Source organism: Sparus aurata, chromosome 23 (assembly GCF_900880675.1).
Source record: "Sparus aurata chromosome 23, fSpaAur1.1, whole genome shotgun sequence".
NCBI classification, from domain to species: domain Eukaryota; kingdom Metazoa; phylum Chordata; class Actinopteri; order Spariformes; family Sparidae; genus Sparus; species Sparus aurata.
Window position 1 is genome coordinate 9838710 of NC_044209.1, and position 14819 is coordinate 9853528.

General features: G+C 44.6%; 1 protein-coding gene across 5 annotated transcripts in view; it reads left to right on the plus strand.

The window, feature by feature from the left end:
• LOC115575431 (protein shisa-8) overlaps window positions 1-14819 on the plus strand; it is a 111125-nt gene that overhangs the window by 66268 nt on the left and 30038 nt on the right. The gene's annotated exons all lie outside the window — the stretch shown is intronic.

The following is a 14819-nucleotide window of genomic DNA, read 5'->3' on the forward strand; positions in this document are numbered from 1 at the left end:
GAAAATATTCTATTAGAGTTCTGAGCAGACTGCGATTGTGATGTTTCTTCTCTCAGTGATGACGTTTCATAAAATATGAATAGAGATGGACAACATTTAAGGGGCGTTAAGACCGAACGCGATAGACGCGAATGGAGCGGCAACTCTACATTGAAAATCAATGTAAATGGCGCGATGACACGCGATTCAGGCAGCGGCGGCACAAATGAAGCGTCTGGAGCGTCTGAAGCGTCTGGGGCGCCTGGGGCATCTGGAGCGTCTGGGGCGTCTGGAGCGGCACGTCTGAAGCGTCTGAAGCGACGCGAATAAAGTTGAAAATATCCAACTTTTCAGGCGGCATTGCGCCGCGACATCCAATCAGCGACGAGTTCAAGCCGACGACGTCACTTCCCTCACGTACAGTTGTTTACGGTCGCTCAGAGCAACGATGGAGGAAAAGCTTATTGTAGCCGTGTGTGTGGGAACCAGGTGCTGTACTGCGGTGTTCTACCAGGATAAATTAAAAAAAGAGGAGGCGTTCAGACCGCTCTCTTTCCACGTCGATCATGGCTGATGTCACCACCGTTGCTGCACTGTACCGCCCCAACCCGAGCTAACAGGTCCTCGAACTGGGCTCCGGTCAGCCTGAGGTACCGCTGGAACCGGTCGTCATCCAGACGGAGCTCCTGGAGGAGACAGTGAAATTCCAGCTCCGTGCGTCTCCGGAGGACCTAATGAATCCAGACACGACAGCGGGTGGTTTTCCAGCATTTCTGGGTCTTGTACAGCAGGTACAGTGCAGCAACGGTGGTGATATCAGCCATGATCGACGTGGAAAGAGAGCGGGTTGAGAAATACTGGTTCAAAAATGAGCGGGCAAGCGCGTCATCTTTTTTTCCCCTGAGCGTCAAGCACGAATGACGCGAATGACATGAATAGTCCAAAATGATCAAGCGGCGCGATAGGAGCGTCTCAAGCGATTATATTCGCCTCTGTCGTGTTCGGTCTGAACGCCCCATTACACAGATATTTCATAAGAAACACCCCATTTCCTGAGTAAATATAATGCAAATTCAATTTAGATTTTCTTGGATGAGATGGACATTCGTATTTAGTGGACTATGCCGTTCGTGTGTGACTGCTTCATACAGAGTATTTGGACTTAGATGTACTGTAGGTCGACTCAGTGGCGGTCCTAGCTTGCATGACGCCCTGGGCGAACCTCACCTTCAGCCCCTCCCCTTTCAGGTGAAAATGATTTGTTTTGTCCTGTACTTTGGTTTATGATTGAATACCTGGAGACAAACATAATCTTTAGCTGTACTTTCTTTACGGCTAATTAGCTATGTTAGCATGTCAAATTGGCAATACGAAAGTTATTTGCTTTAACCTATCATTATGAAGTAGATGTTGATTGTCAAACACTTGATGACTTGTACATATTCAAAAAGGAGTGAGAAGAAGTATACACTTATTTAATCCCTTTTCCATGAATGCAAAAACAAAAGAGCTGTTTGGTTTGTTGTGCTTATATGGCTGTCATGTGTATAAGTGTGCATGACTGTGTGTGCAGTGGACCCCGAAGGATATGGCCATTGCTTATGCTGTTGCTAATGGGGATAGTAACAGGAAAGGAAATGAAGTGTTAGCATTGTCATTGTGAACATGTTGCCATGCTAGCGTTAGCATTAAGTAAACTTAGGATGTAAACTTTTTGTGCAAACCTTGTCAGGTCATCTGTTGGTCTGTTGTAATCTCTGAGATCCAGGTGCATGACTGCACAAACTGGATCATTTGACAATATCCAGCTACTACAACTTATTCACTGGTGCTTTCTCTTTGTTTGCTAAAAATGGGACACCCAGCATCACTTTTTGTCATTGGCTGGTTGCAAAAAGTGGTTCATGTCAGACTGGCCTTTTTTTTTGTGGACACAAAATCAATTTTTTGGAAGAGCTCTGTTCTATTTCAGAGCACCACGCGGTCATACCCTGTTTCTTTTGGTATAAAAAAAAGATAGAGATGTTTTTGGGGAAAATGACGCCACCTGTAAACGCGAGGCTCTGGGCAGCAAATTGAACTGTGTAATTGCCGCACTGACCCGCCGCAGTCACACAGAAGAAGACGCCGCTGTTGCTGCTGGAACGCTGACAGAGTTGTTAACTTTTCATAACGCGACCATACTTAATGTGCATCGAGGCGTTCCGGCCTGTGCGTGTGAGGCAGGAGAGGGTAGGACGCGGGGAAGAAAAAGGCGATAAATAAATCACAAAAAGACAGATGACAAGATAGCAAGTGAAGGCACAGTGCGGGGCGGGAAGGGGTTGCGAAAAAGTGAAGGCGAGATAACGCGGGGGTCGAGAAAAAGAAAAAAGAGATGCTGAGGAGTAGTGAGGGAATGAGATAATCAGACGGACGGAGAGAGGAGAAAGACCAACAGGGGAAAACTGTTCCCTGGTGACACTGCGCTATTGATCTCAGCTTGTTGCTTAGAGATAGTTTCTCCGAGATCAGGCTGAGCGCTGACACAGCCATCACAATGCATTATGGGGGATCAAAGAGAGGCCAGAGTTGGCCACCATGCAGGAGCTGACGCCAGAGAGGGCGGGGGGGGGGGGGGGGGGGGGGGGGGGGGGGGGGGGCAGAGAAAACAGAGGAGGAGGAGGAGGAAACACACTCTGCTAAACAGGATTTTCAATCACAGCCTGTCATTCGCTGTGGCATCTCAATCGTTCACCATGGCACAGGAGAGACGGAGGAAGAGGAGGACTGGAGGTGGAGAGGGTGAAAAACAGGCGAGGGGAAGGAAAATTGGAGCAGGGGAAAGGAAGTAAAGAGGTGATGCGTGAGATGCCAAAAATAAAGAGATATCATAGAGAAAGTGCAGCGTGACAGCTTTTGTGTGCGCATAAAGGCTTTCAGAACGGTGTGTGTGTGTGTCATAACAGATGGAGGCAATAGGGTGACGATGAGGTGAGAAATATGGAGGGACTCGGGGGGGGTTAAAACTTGAAAGAAAGAGTGAGAAGGGTGAGAGGATGGAGAGACTGCAGCACTGTAAAAACCTGTTAAACCCTCGCCAAAACACTCTCCTCCTGCTCTCATTTTATTTCCTTTGCTTTGTGTCTTTATTTTTGTCTTCTGTCTCTGTCTATCGCTTCACCCAGCGCGTGAAATGTCACTGGACAGCTTACATGTGCTGGCTGCGGAGTGAGAGAAATGTCAAGCATGGTCAAACCTCTGACGTATCTCACTACGTCTGCGTATATGCTCTACATTAGTCAGTTGCTGCGTGGCTCGAGGCATGTTAACATACTATATGTTCAAGCATGTTAACATGCAAGAACATATAGTATTATTACAGTGACATATGGCCTCCATGTTATCTTTAATTGTGCTATCTAATTTGCACTGTCTGTTGCACACTGCTTGTGGATATCTTGCAAGTGGCAGATCGTGTTACTTGTCAAGTGTCATAATAATTTTATATATATAGAGAAAAACAGAAGTAGGTTATTATGAAAAGAATAAGAATATTTATGAAATTAATGTAGCGTGTTTTGTTTTGACAAGTGAAACTGAATTACTTTATTGTAGATACAGCAAGAGAAGAGAGAAATTCAAGCTCAGGATTTTAATATTTGCAATATTATGAGGTAATAATAAAAAATGTATGTTTCATATAACTGAATAAACAAGTTGTTCTCTAAGGTAAATAAGGTCCCAAGAACCCTGTTTGGATCAGGGTGACATAGACACAGAGTTATTTCTTATTTAGGTTGTTTAGGCATTAAAAATTAAAGCAGCATTATGTAGAAAGCGGCGCCGTTGGGGACCTGCCAGGTGCTTCCAGTTGCATTAATTAAATCTGTCCACTAGGAAGTTGCGAGACAGCACAGACAAACGAATGAGGGTAAACACCCAGCAGGCCCAGCTGAAGCAGGTCTGTCATAATGTAAAAAGCCTAAAAAAATTTAAGAAGAAATTGACGATGCTGTTTTCAATGCTGCAGATTCAGAGCTACCATAGCTCTGGAGTTTTATTATGAGCTGCGAAGGAGATAGTTAGATGGCTATATTAAAGCAGCTTCAAGGAACTTTCATCAGTTGTTGATTTTGGCGACCCCTGTGGACAAAAGCAGTACTGCTTCAACCACCTTATGTCCTAAAGAGCTCAGTCTGGCTTATGGGTGCATTTGTTTTGTTGGAAAGTAAGCATGAAAACCAAGAGTCGACATACTTTCGTTTCTGTTTTTAATATTTTTCTTTTTAAAATTATGTTGGCAGGATGCATAGCAATGAGGTGACGAATCTATATGTAAGTCTAATAACTGTAATATGATGATGATTTTTTTGTATACCTATTTTTGTAAGTCTACAGATAAAAGATTTGTTCGCTCGGTAATAGTAATTTTGTTGAGAAAGTTATCAACATTTCCTTGTAACATTATGATTTTGTGGGGAATCCAACCCTGTGGCAGGCATATATAGAGGCCTGAGTATTACACAGAAACGGTTTTATAACAACTTAAAGACTCCTTCTGGTACATTTAAGTTAAAGCAACATTACGTAGAAATTGGCATGTTGTGCGATTTGGCACCCCCTACAGTTTTGAGTATACCACCGTTTTCATACATACAAATCCCAGGTCTTTGAATACATTTTGTGTCGACGCTGAGCGCTGGCATATATGTATTCCTGAGCTCACAGCAGCCATGTCGCCCCAGTGTGAGTGTGTTTTGTAACATGCCCCGAGGTGGTACACTTCACCCGGCCCGTCTCCATCAATAACAGGATGAATCATATGTTACAAATGTCAAAGTCCTGACCTTGGCATATGAAGTCACAGCTCCTCCTTATCGACTCGCTGTGATATTTTGGAAGGTGCATATGAAGTGGCATTGTTTTCCAGGGGTGGAGGGCTAAAGTAAGGACAGTAAAAGCGTAGCTGTGGTTGAGAAACTCAAAGTCACTTAACCACCACTTGTATTCCAGAGGAGCTGATCCGTGGCCCCACTGTTTAATGCCGGGCCAGCTCTCTCAGGAGGCGACTGCGCCAAATGCTGTGAATGAAAATGAGCATTTTTGCTGGACAAGATGGCGACAACCGCCCCCGGGGCAGATAAAGGTTACAAAAAGGTCAATACTGTCAGGCACAAGTCACTGAGCTCAATTTGTGTCGCGTGCCGGTCGGCTTGTGTTCGACATGATTAGACACTGAAGCTACGTGTGCTGCAAGCTACGGTAACAACTCAGATGTGTCGCCTGTACTGCCTTTGAGTGGCTTCCTGGGGGCAGGAGAAGGTCCATCAATGCCTTGATTGGACAGACATGATGGATAAGTAGAAAAAGGTGGAAGCTCTGCCTCAGACGTGATTATTATTAAGTCAAAACCAACAAACAATTGGTTTACGAAAACCAAAATTAATCAAAAATGAATCATGAAGGTTAATTATTCCGAACAATGAATGCAGACGAGTCTAATTTTTGCACCTGAAGAGCACAGGTGCAATCGATTACACCAGAACGGGGGAAATCTGTCAAGGTGTGCGGGTGTCGGGCTCCTGGCGGCATGCACGCCGGCCACTTGAAATGGAAACAAGCTATCATTAATGTAATTAGGTGAATCTGCGCTCATTGTAAGTTTTGTGTGTCAAAAAGGCGTATCAACAATCAGCCTTTATTACAGCAGTCACTCTGACTTGTCGTGGTGGGAAGAGACAGGTGTTACTGTACTAATGACATTAACGATGGCTGCGATCTGTTTGGTAAACCTTTTCTCACAACAGACATTTTGACACGTCATGGCAGGAAAATGCACAGGTATGACCAATAACGTTTACCCGTGGCTCTATCCTATCTTATGTCCAAGTGAGTCATGTCAGTGAGTGAGCATGTACAATCTAGTTCACCTCAATGGAAAGCGGTCATCATTAATGTTATAAGTTATACCTGTGCTTTTCTTCCTTTCCTGCAGTGATATCTGTCCTGTGAGACTGTTTTTGTGGTTTTATGAGAAGATTTATATATATATATGTATGTGTATATATACACATATATATGTATTGAAGACTGTATTGAAGACTGTCTTGAAGATGTTCCACCTCTTATTCAAGAGGTCTCTTCACTTCTAACTGGAGGGGAGTCGCAGGATTTGAAACCCTGTGTTGGAGTGTCCTTATAGAGTTGTTAAGGACACGTGTGAGCTCTGAGTTTCAGTCATTAGGGCCACTTGTGGGTTGTTGGTCAGAACGACCTTCATGTGGGCTTTAAGGCTAGCTGTAGCTGGTTTTGAGCCTTCTGAAGGATCCTTGTGGCCCTGTGTCCTTTCATGCTGGAACCTTGGCATAAGCTCTTATTATCCTGTGTTGCCTGCATCTCAAGTTGAAGCTCAAGTGGTTCCTGTAATCAGCCAGCTTTCTGGATGTTCTTTCGTACTCCCATACCAGTTGAAGGGCATTCTTCCCAAAATGGTAAGCAACATGTTGATGAAGGTTCTCAGTCATCCAGGTCATGGAAATCTTCTGACACTGCCCGAACGTTTGGCGTACGCCAGCTTTGGTCGCGCGAGCTCCAGATCGACCATTGGTTGCACAATCCAGGACCGCTGTTTTGATTTGACCATGTTCCTGTGTCAAAGCGTCAACTTTTGTCTCGGGGAGCCGGACATCACGCAGCGTATAGGGGGCCTTGAGTCATGATGCTGACTCTGAGCAAGCCGTGCATATCAGAACCATGAAACTACAGCAGCACAGGGGAATTCAGCCATCATTAGATCCATTATCTTCAGGTCATATTTTAGCTTCAGGTCAAAATGTCTCGAAAAAGCCCGCTCTACATTTGTATATTAGATACGAGCGCCCTGGATTGGGCATTATTAACCTACAATCACAACCAAGCATGATAAAGAAACACCGCAGGAGTTTTAACTGACCATAGATGAGATGATCGTATTACGTCATATAAAAGTCAAGACCACTGACTCACCTGTGCTCAAAAGAGGAGATCCAATCAGCAAGTGCGATTGAAAAACACCTGTCTGTCTGCAGGAGCTCTGAATGAACGGACTCAGGGGTGCAAGAGGAACCTGTAGGTCTTTTTAACAATGGGGGGAGTCATTCATAACAGTGAGAGCAAACCATCTCGGCAGTCTGGATTATTTTTAGTGCGCTGGCCTACATTTCACACCACCTAAAGGATGACAGCGCATGGAGAGAGGGGACGTGTAATTATTCGGAGGTGGCTAGACCCTCACGTCCCCCTATCCTCTCCCTCTCCCTCTGTCTCTGTCTCCTTTTCCGCGCTCTCTAAGGGGGACAGACAGAGGATCCAGCTGCCACATTATGACAGATTCCACAAATCACTGCCTAGGGGGAGCAGAAAGTGGGGAAGAGACAGCAGGGGGGGAGACGGAGGGGGTGGTGGAGGAGGAGGTACGCTAAGAAACCGATTAGGAACATGACGCTTAATGGGAAAATAGCTGGACAATGGACACGTTTTTTTTTTTGTAAAAAGAATACATTTCTTAAATGGTTTCTAGCATTGAAAGTTTCATGTTTTAATGTGATAATATGACGGGACAATCCCTTAAACATTTTGCAACACATATTGCATAAAACCTTTCATGCTTTAATGCCATTTGATCTATTTCTCTTTGCTCGGCAGGAAACTCCCCTCCACAATCTATAAAAGGATCTTAGAACGGTCTGGAAAAAAAGTAGTGCACGGAGTGATTTCTAACTTTATGTTGCCGCGAGGATGAGAGAAAACCTTTCTGACAACCTGCGCACAACATTTAAAAAAGAAGGCAGATTGTTTCCGTGCGCGGTGAGACCGCTGCGGGATGCGTCGGTGTACTTCTCTCCTCCTTTGTCACCCTCGTGTCATCCGTTCCTCTTTCAAAACCATCTGCTCCCACCCTTTCTCCTCATGAGGCACCTCTCTCTCTCTCTCTCTTTATCTTCCCGTCTCCCTTGTGCCATCACACCTCTGCAGCACTCTCTCCCCCCTCTCACTTCCCTTTGCTACTCTCCATCATATCCTCCCACTCCTTCCTCCCTCCGTCCTCTCCTCCCTTTGTTCCTTCCCCCTCTGCGGGGTATATAGCAGCCAATTAGCAGTCTGAGCAGGACATGCACCCCTCAACACCCCTCACCCAGCCCACAACTCTACAATCCGACTCCCTCCCTCGCAGGTGGCCTTTGCGGCACTGACCCAATCCACCATGTTAATCAGGTATCAGTCAGAACACAGCACAGAGATGAAAGCACAAATGGGCAGGTTTTGAGGGGGTGGGGAGGGGGGATGTTGTTGGGATGGAAGGTGATTCGAAGGTCAAACAGAGGCGTGCGCACACCACACACACACACACACTGAGAGTGTGAGTCTGTCTGAGAGTGCGTCTGCGGAGCATCAATCACTGTTAGACATGGTGGGTGGGCACACCAGCGAGAGATTCACGCTTTAGGAAGCATGGAGAAGAGCTGGCTCCTGATCCAACACGACAAAGGACTTGCTGAGTACGCGTGTCTGTGTGTGTGTGTGTGTGTGTGTGTGTGTGTGAATGACCATACAGTATGTGTGTGTGTGACCAACCTACAAGTTTTTTTTTTGTACGCAGTCCTCATGGGAAGTCCATGTGACCGAGGTGTTTGTGTGTGTGTTGCTTCTAAAGGATGTGGCAAAAGAGTGAAAGCCGCTGCATTGAAAAAGAGCTCATTGGAGCGCAAAGCCTTTCTCACAACACTCGCTGTTTGCTCTCTGTTGTATTCATAACATAGTAAACGTAAGGAGTTCTTATTTTTTTTTAATGTTCCTCTTTGGCTGGCAGCTCCTCACTTCTTATGCACCGCCTCAGTCACACACAGATCCTGTGGGAGGTCAGTCGTTGCACATTTATATAGTGATGGACAACATGTGACACACATAAATACTTAAATTAGATCACCTGGGTTGCAATTACAGTAAATACAGAACATTGGGACAAATAATGATTCAAGACAATGAGTTGCATTCGAGGTGATGCAGGTATTAAAACCAGCTTCATGGGTTTTCACATTAATATTGGTGTTATGACCTTGACCTTTGACCTTTGGCCTACAAAGTCAAATCAGTTTATCCTTACGTCCAAGTGAATATTCCTACCACATTTGAAGAGGCGTTCTTAAGTTAATCGGCTTCACAGGAATGGCATGGATGGATCCGAAAACATGATGCCTCCAGCCAAGGAATACTTTCTTTTCTACACACATTTATTCACTTTTTTTGTGAAGAGTTAGTTGGTAGATGGAGATGGTTCACCTGTTTCAAGCTTTTAGAAAAAAAATGAGACCGGAATCAGCGGTCAGTTAGCTGAGCTTAGCACAAAGACTGGAAACTGGTGGAAACAGTTAGCCCGACTCTATTCGCACCTTTAAAGCCTACCAACTAACAGGATCATTGAAGTTAATTATAAAGTGAATGTGCTGGATTCCCTTTTGGCCATGTGCAATGACTTTCTGGAGTCTTGTTGTCACATTTAAGCAACCAGCAGAGACATCATGAAGTCACTTCTCCCAACGCAGAAATGTGAGCGCTCAGTGCCATGCTTGCTGTTTCCCCTGTTTCCAGTATCAAGCTAAGCTAACTGGCTGCTTCATATTTACCCTACACACATAAAATTTGTATCAATCTTCTTTATGAAACTCTCAACAACAAATAGCCAAAATAATAAATTATTACCTTATTACATTTTATAATGTTCGGAACACCAGAAATTAATTTCCCATTCACTTTTTTTTTTATTTTTTAATTAAGGTGGAAGCAGAAATATATAAAATCTGAAAACCAGAAGCAAGATTAAAGTGGACAGTTTTGATTGGCTGATTTTAATTCCCTGATACCAGTCGGACCATTCCTCTATTGTGGGCTCACACGCCTTTTTCTCTGCTGCACACATTTAACACACCTTCAGATAACGGCCTCACTCTGAGAGTTAAAATGAATAGAGACGGCGAAAAAAAAAAACCCTGCTTTTTGTGTTTAAGGGTCTGTGCATGTGTCATTATTCACCCTCAGTTCAATCAATCCCTGTCTCCCTCTCATGACACATACTGCCAAAGATAGACTGCAGACTTTAACCTCAGCTCTCACAGTTAAAAGTATTACACATCAATCCCGACACTGCGACAATCCCTAAATCACTGTGTGGTCTGTTAAGTAGCCCTAACATGTCGCGGCAACATGTTTGCTCCTCTCAGTTTTTTCCCTGCACTTTCAAGGGTAAATGCTGGAGGCCCATGCAGAACAGATGCAGAATAAATGCCGGGTAAGTGGCTCTACTGTGATGGTTTCCTCTGTGGACGATTTAAAAAGCTATTCACATGATTTAGCACTTAAGGGCGCACACGACGAGATGGAAACCACGCACCTTTTCTTTTTTTTTCTTTTCCCCATTGTTACCTACATGGGCGTGACTCTGAGAGGCTGCATGAGCTCCTTTCTCCACCACAGGCTCGCAGTTAATATTCCTGATCAGTCGCCCCCCCTGGCCAAGTGTTGTAATGGGAGCTGTTGAGTGAAGGACAGCGCCGGCTGGCTGCTTCGGCTTTTATGGTGCGGCGTGAAGTCAGCGAGCGGAGCGATGCCGCCACCGCTGCCGCCTGGAGAATATGGATGAGATCATTCCCACACATGCACACGCAGACTGACTGAAACAAAAAGGGCCTCAGAAGCACCTGCATAAAATGTGTGAAGATGGAGTTTGGTCATGAAAACGCACACACACACACACACACACACACACACACACAGGGGAATTACCACAATGAAGTACGTGCCTGTGTGTTTAGAGGGAGTAGAAAGGCGTATCGCCTCCACAATCACATCACCGACCCTCGACAATTAGTCAGGGAGCCGCAGCACAGGGCTGAAGGAAGTCGGAGACAGCAAACACACACAAACACACACATGTACAAATATGTATGTACACACAACTGCAAAGAAAGACGAATTAGAAACACTCCAATGGGTGTATGGCTCGTGCATGAGATTAAAAGGTAGTTTCTGCATAGTTACATGTGAGCTTAACGGAAAGGACTTTCAAATATGGTTAGGACTAAAAATGGATTTATCCATCCATTATTTTTTATTTGTTTCGCCTTTTTATTGATAGAACAGCTGAAGACATGACAGGAAACAGGTTGAGAGAGGGGGAGTGACACGCAGCAAAGGGCCCCAGGCAGGGACTCGCTGCGAGGACAAACCCTCTGCACATGGGACGCCCGCTCTACCCACTGAGCTAAACGGCGCCCCAACCGTCCGTTATTCTTAAAGGAGAACTTCGGTCGATTTAAACATGCAGCTTCATTGCTCAAGCTACCCTTGACTTGCGAGTACCGAAGACGCGAACAAATTTGGTCCAGCCATTACAGAGCTCCGTGAACGGAGATGTAGCATTGAACGCTAACTGCATGGGGTCAGAACTTCACGCTGTGTTTTAAGCATCTTAACATGCTCCACATCTCACACCAGAAGTTATGCAACATCAGCAGACACCTTAGCACACAGCACTGTAGCGTGTATGACTCAAACGGAATAAAAAAGTAATTAAAATAGTGTGTTTGTGCAAGCAGCTACTTACCTGTTTGTTGACATCCGTGTGTTCCGGTAGCTAGACCAAACCAGTCAATCCGTCGAGCGTGCACTTGCTCCCTCACTGGCGGAGACGGAAACGTATTCCAGCATTTTCGTGTTTATGTTCATAATGTACATGTCCATGTTACAACCTGTCATGAGCCATGAGCCTTACAATAGCCTGTTAAGCCTGTTAAGTGCACACTCGATGGATACGCTAGTTTGGTCTAGCTACCGGAAGACACGGATGTCTACAAACAGGTAAGTAGCTGCTTGCACAAACACACTATTTTAACTACTTTTTTATTCATTTTGAGTCATACACGCTACAGTGCTGTGTGCTAAGGTGTCTGCTGATGTTGCATAACTTCTGGTGTGAGATGTGGAGCATGTTAAGATGCTTAAAACACAGCGTGAAGTTCTGACCCCATGCAGTTAGCGTTCAATGCTACATCTCCGTTCACGGAGCTCTGTAATGGCTGGACCAAATTTGTTCGCGTCTTCGGTACTCGCAAGTCAAGGGTAGCTTGAGCAATGAAGCTGCATGTTTAAATCGACCGAAGTTCTCCTTTAAGTTTCCTGACTCTGATGACGGATGTAATTCACTTCAGCTGTTTGAGGTTTTAAAGAAGCGGCTGATCTTTCTACATACATTTCGAGTGAATGAACAGTGAACTCTGATTCTCTGTTTTCCTTTCTGTCTTTCGTTCTTTCTTTTCGTCTTCTCTCCGATTCAATTGTAAGTTTCCCTCAAATAACAGAAGATCTGTACAGTCACACTCACATTGCCAAGAAATCTATGCTTTTTTCCCCGGTGTTTGAGCATGACTGGATAGATGGGAGGCGAGCATGTACGAGGCATCCAAGTGGCTGCGGGAACTCGCGTCCGCGCTTGTCGTCCAGTGAACGGGGAGGATCCCCACTCAGAAGTGGAGGAGCGCCACACACAGCCACACGGCACACTGTTGTGTATCACTGTCATCAACCAATATACGTCAAATTACATCACAAGAGATCGGAACCACCAAAACTATTAAAGTAATACAAGGGAGCGCAGTTGTGGTAATAACAGACTACAACATCCTTATCTCTTGTGTATCACTTTCATGTCGCTCCCGAGATCCGATTCCTCGTGACCAACTGAGTCTGCCGTGATTTTTATTTTCATTTTCTTTCCTTTTCACTTATTCTCTCTCTCTGGCTGCTCTGTGTCCTAATCATTTCCTCCTCTGACTTGAACAGCAAATTTATTAAGAGGCTTCATCAAATCCCGCCCTCTCCATCACTTTTTCGTCTCCCCTTTTTTCTCCACCTCCAGCGCCCTCCCGCTAAGTCTCTGTCTTCTTCTGTATCTCTTCTCTCGTTCATCCTTTATTGCCTTTCTTTGGCTGCATCAAAGGTCTATTCAGTAATATTTCATAGAGAAACTAATATGCATACCCTGTGCCCTTTCTTCCCGTCTGGATGCATACATAAATAATTAAGTCCAATGCTTGATACTCTTCTTTCACTCAACCTGGCGATGATTGGTAGTTGAGCGAGTGTGTCCATATGTCATATTATATGTGCACGTGTGTGTGTGTGTGTGTGTGTGTGTGTTCTCACCGACCTTGAGTGTGTGCATCTGCTTTCAAACCCTCATTTGGAAGTAATATCTGCATGCTGGTCGTGCGGCACACTCGCCAGCGCATCACAAATCCAGATTCATTCATTTCTTCACTTCTCAACTTCTCCTTTTGAAAAACAGGTAACCATAAAACAACGTTTAGCACGTATAGTATAATGATGCCGATATAGACACTCATGATACTCCTTTTTTATTATCATCCTCACCTGCTCGATAGTTACCTGCAGTTAATGAAATGGGTTTGACTATTTTTTTTATGGCCCTTTGACAGCGCTTAAATCAGTGCAAACGTCAAGGCCCCAACGGTGACAGAAACATGCAAGAAATTAGATTTAATAGACAATAGGTATCAATTAATTTATTTTTTCCCTTGCCTCTTTTATGGGTACAACATTAGCCCCTGGCTCCAACTTCAATGGGTTTGTGGATGAGGGGATAAAGGCTTTAAATCTCTGGTGCCAAGCCTAATATTGGTCGTGATTTATACTCCTGTACGAAACATCACAACACAACAGTCTTTTTTTAGACACACAATGACAATGACCTGGCCAGAAAATGTTTTAAATCTCAGTATCATTACTCACGGATGTTGTTCAAAGGTGACATTCATGCAAGTTTTGGGCGGGGGTGGGTATGCTTCCAGTTTCTTTTAATGAGTCAACAGGGCAGGTGCAGGGGTCGACCGGGACCAATGCCAATGCTGCGTACGGCATAAACAGGTGGTTTTATTGCCTTAAATGAATATAAAAACAAAAAATTCAAAATAATACATCTCCACGGCCAGCACACAAGGGTCCTCCCCTAAGAGAACTGAATGTGAAATCGCTTAAAAACAACATTAAAACACAAAAAGATTAGCAAAACATGAGTGTGAGTTTTCATTTGTCTAATATCTGTGGCTCTAATAAACCTGTCAATTAATTATTGAAAGATTTAGCACAGATGTATTGCGAAAGTGTTAGCGAGCTAACGGCAGAGAAGGAGCTGTCATAATGTCCCAATGCTAACCTTCTTGCTCTACAGCTATTTGTACACACAACAGTCATCTTTTGTCTGTGTTTGTGTTCGTTATGATAATGTTCTCTTACATGTGGGTGTCACATGAGGTAGTTGGATATGGTTAGCAATGTCAATGATGCGGTAACAGTGGAGAACAGAGCAACAGCAACTAGCAACAAACTCCTCTAACCCAGTTAGCACACTCACACTCCTCTGACTTACCAGTTGTAGACTGTTGGTATAAAGCCTGTCGTGATCGCCAGCCTTCCTTCGCTACCTGCATCTTACTATTTTCAAAATACTTACTGCTACGTGAAACAGCAACAAACCCCCAAGCTAGCAACCTGCACACGGAAATTGTAAAGTTACTCTAACGCTAGCATGTTAGCTAAAGGCACGAGCGTAAACAAGCTAGCAGCCGTTACCTTTTCTGGAATTTAGCCATTTAGGGCACACCTTCCCTGACACTGTTTTGCAGGGGCACATTGCTCTTTCGCGCCCAAGACAAGTGTCATTGGTTTATAGTTTATAGTAACATGCCAGAGCATGTTTTGCCCTTATACCAGAAGATAAAGTGCTCTGTCAGACCCTTCTCCATTAC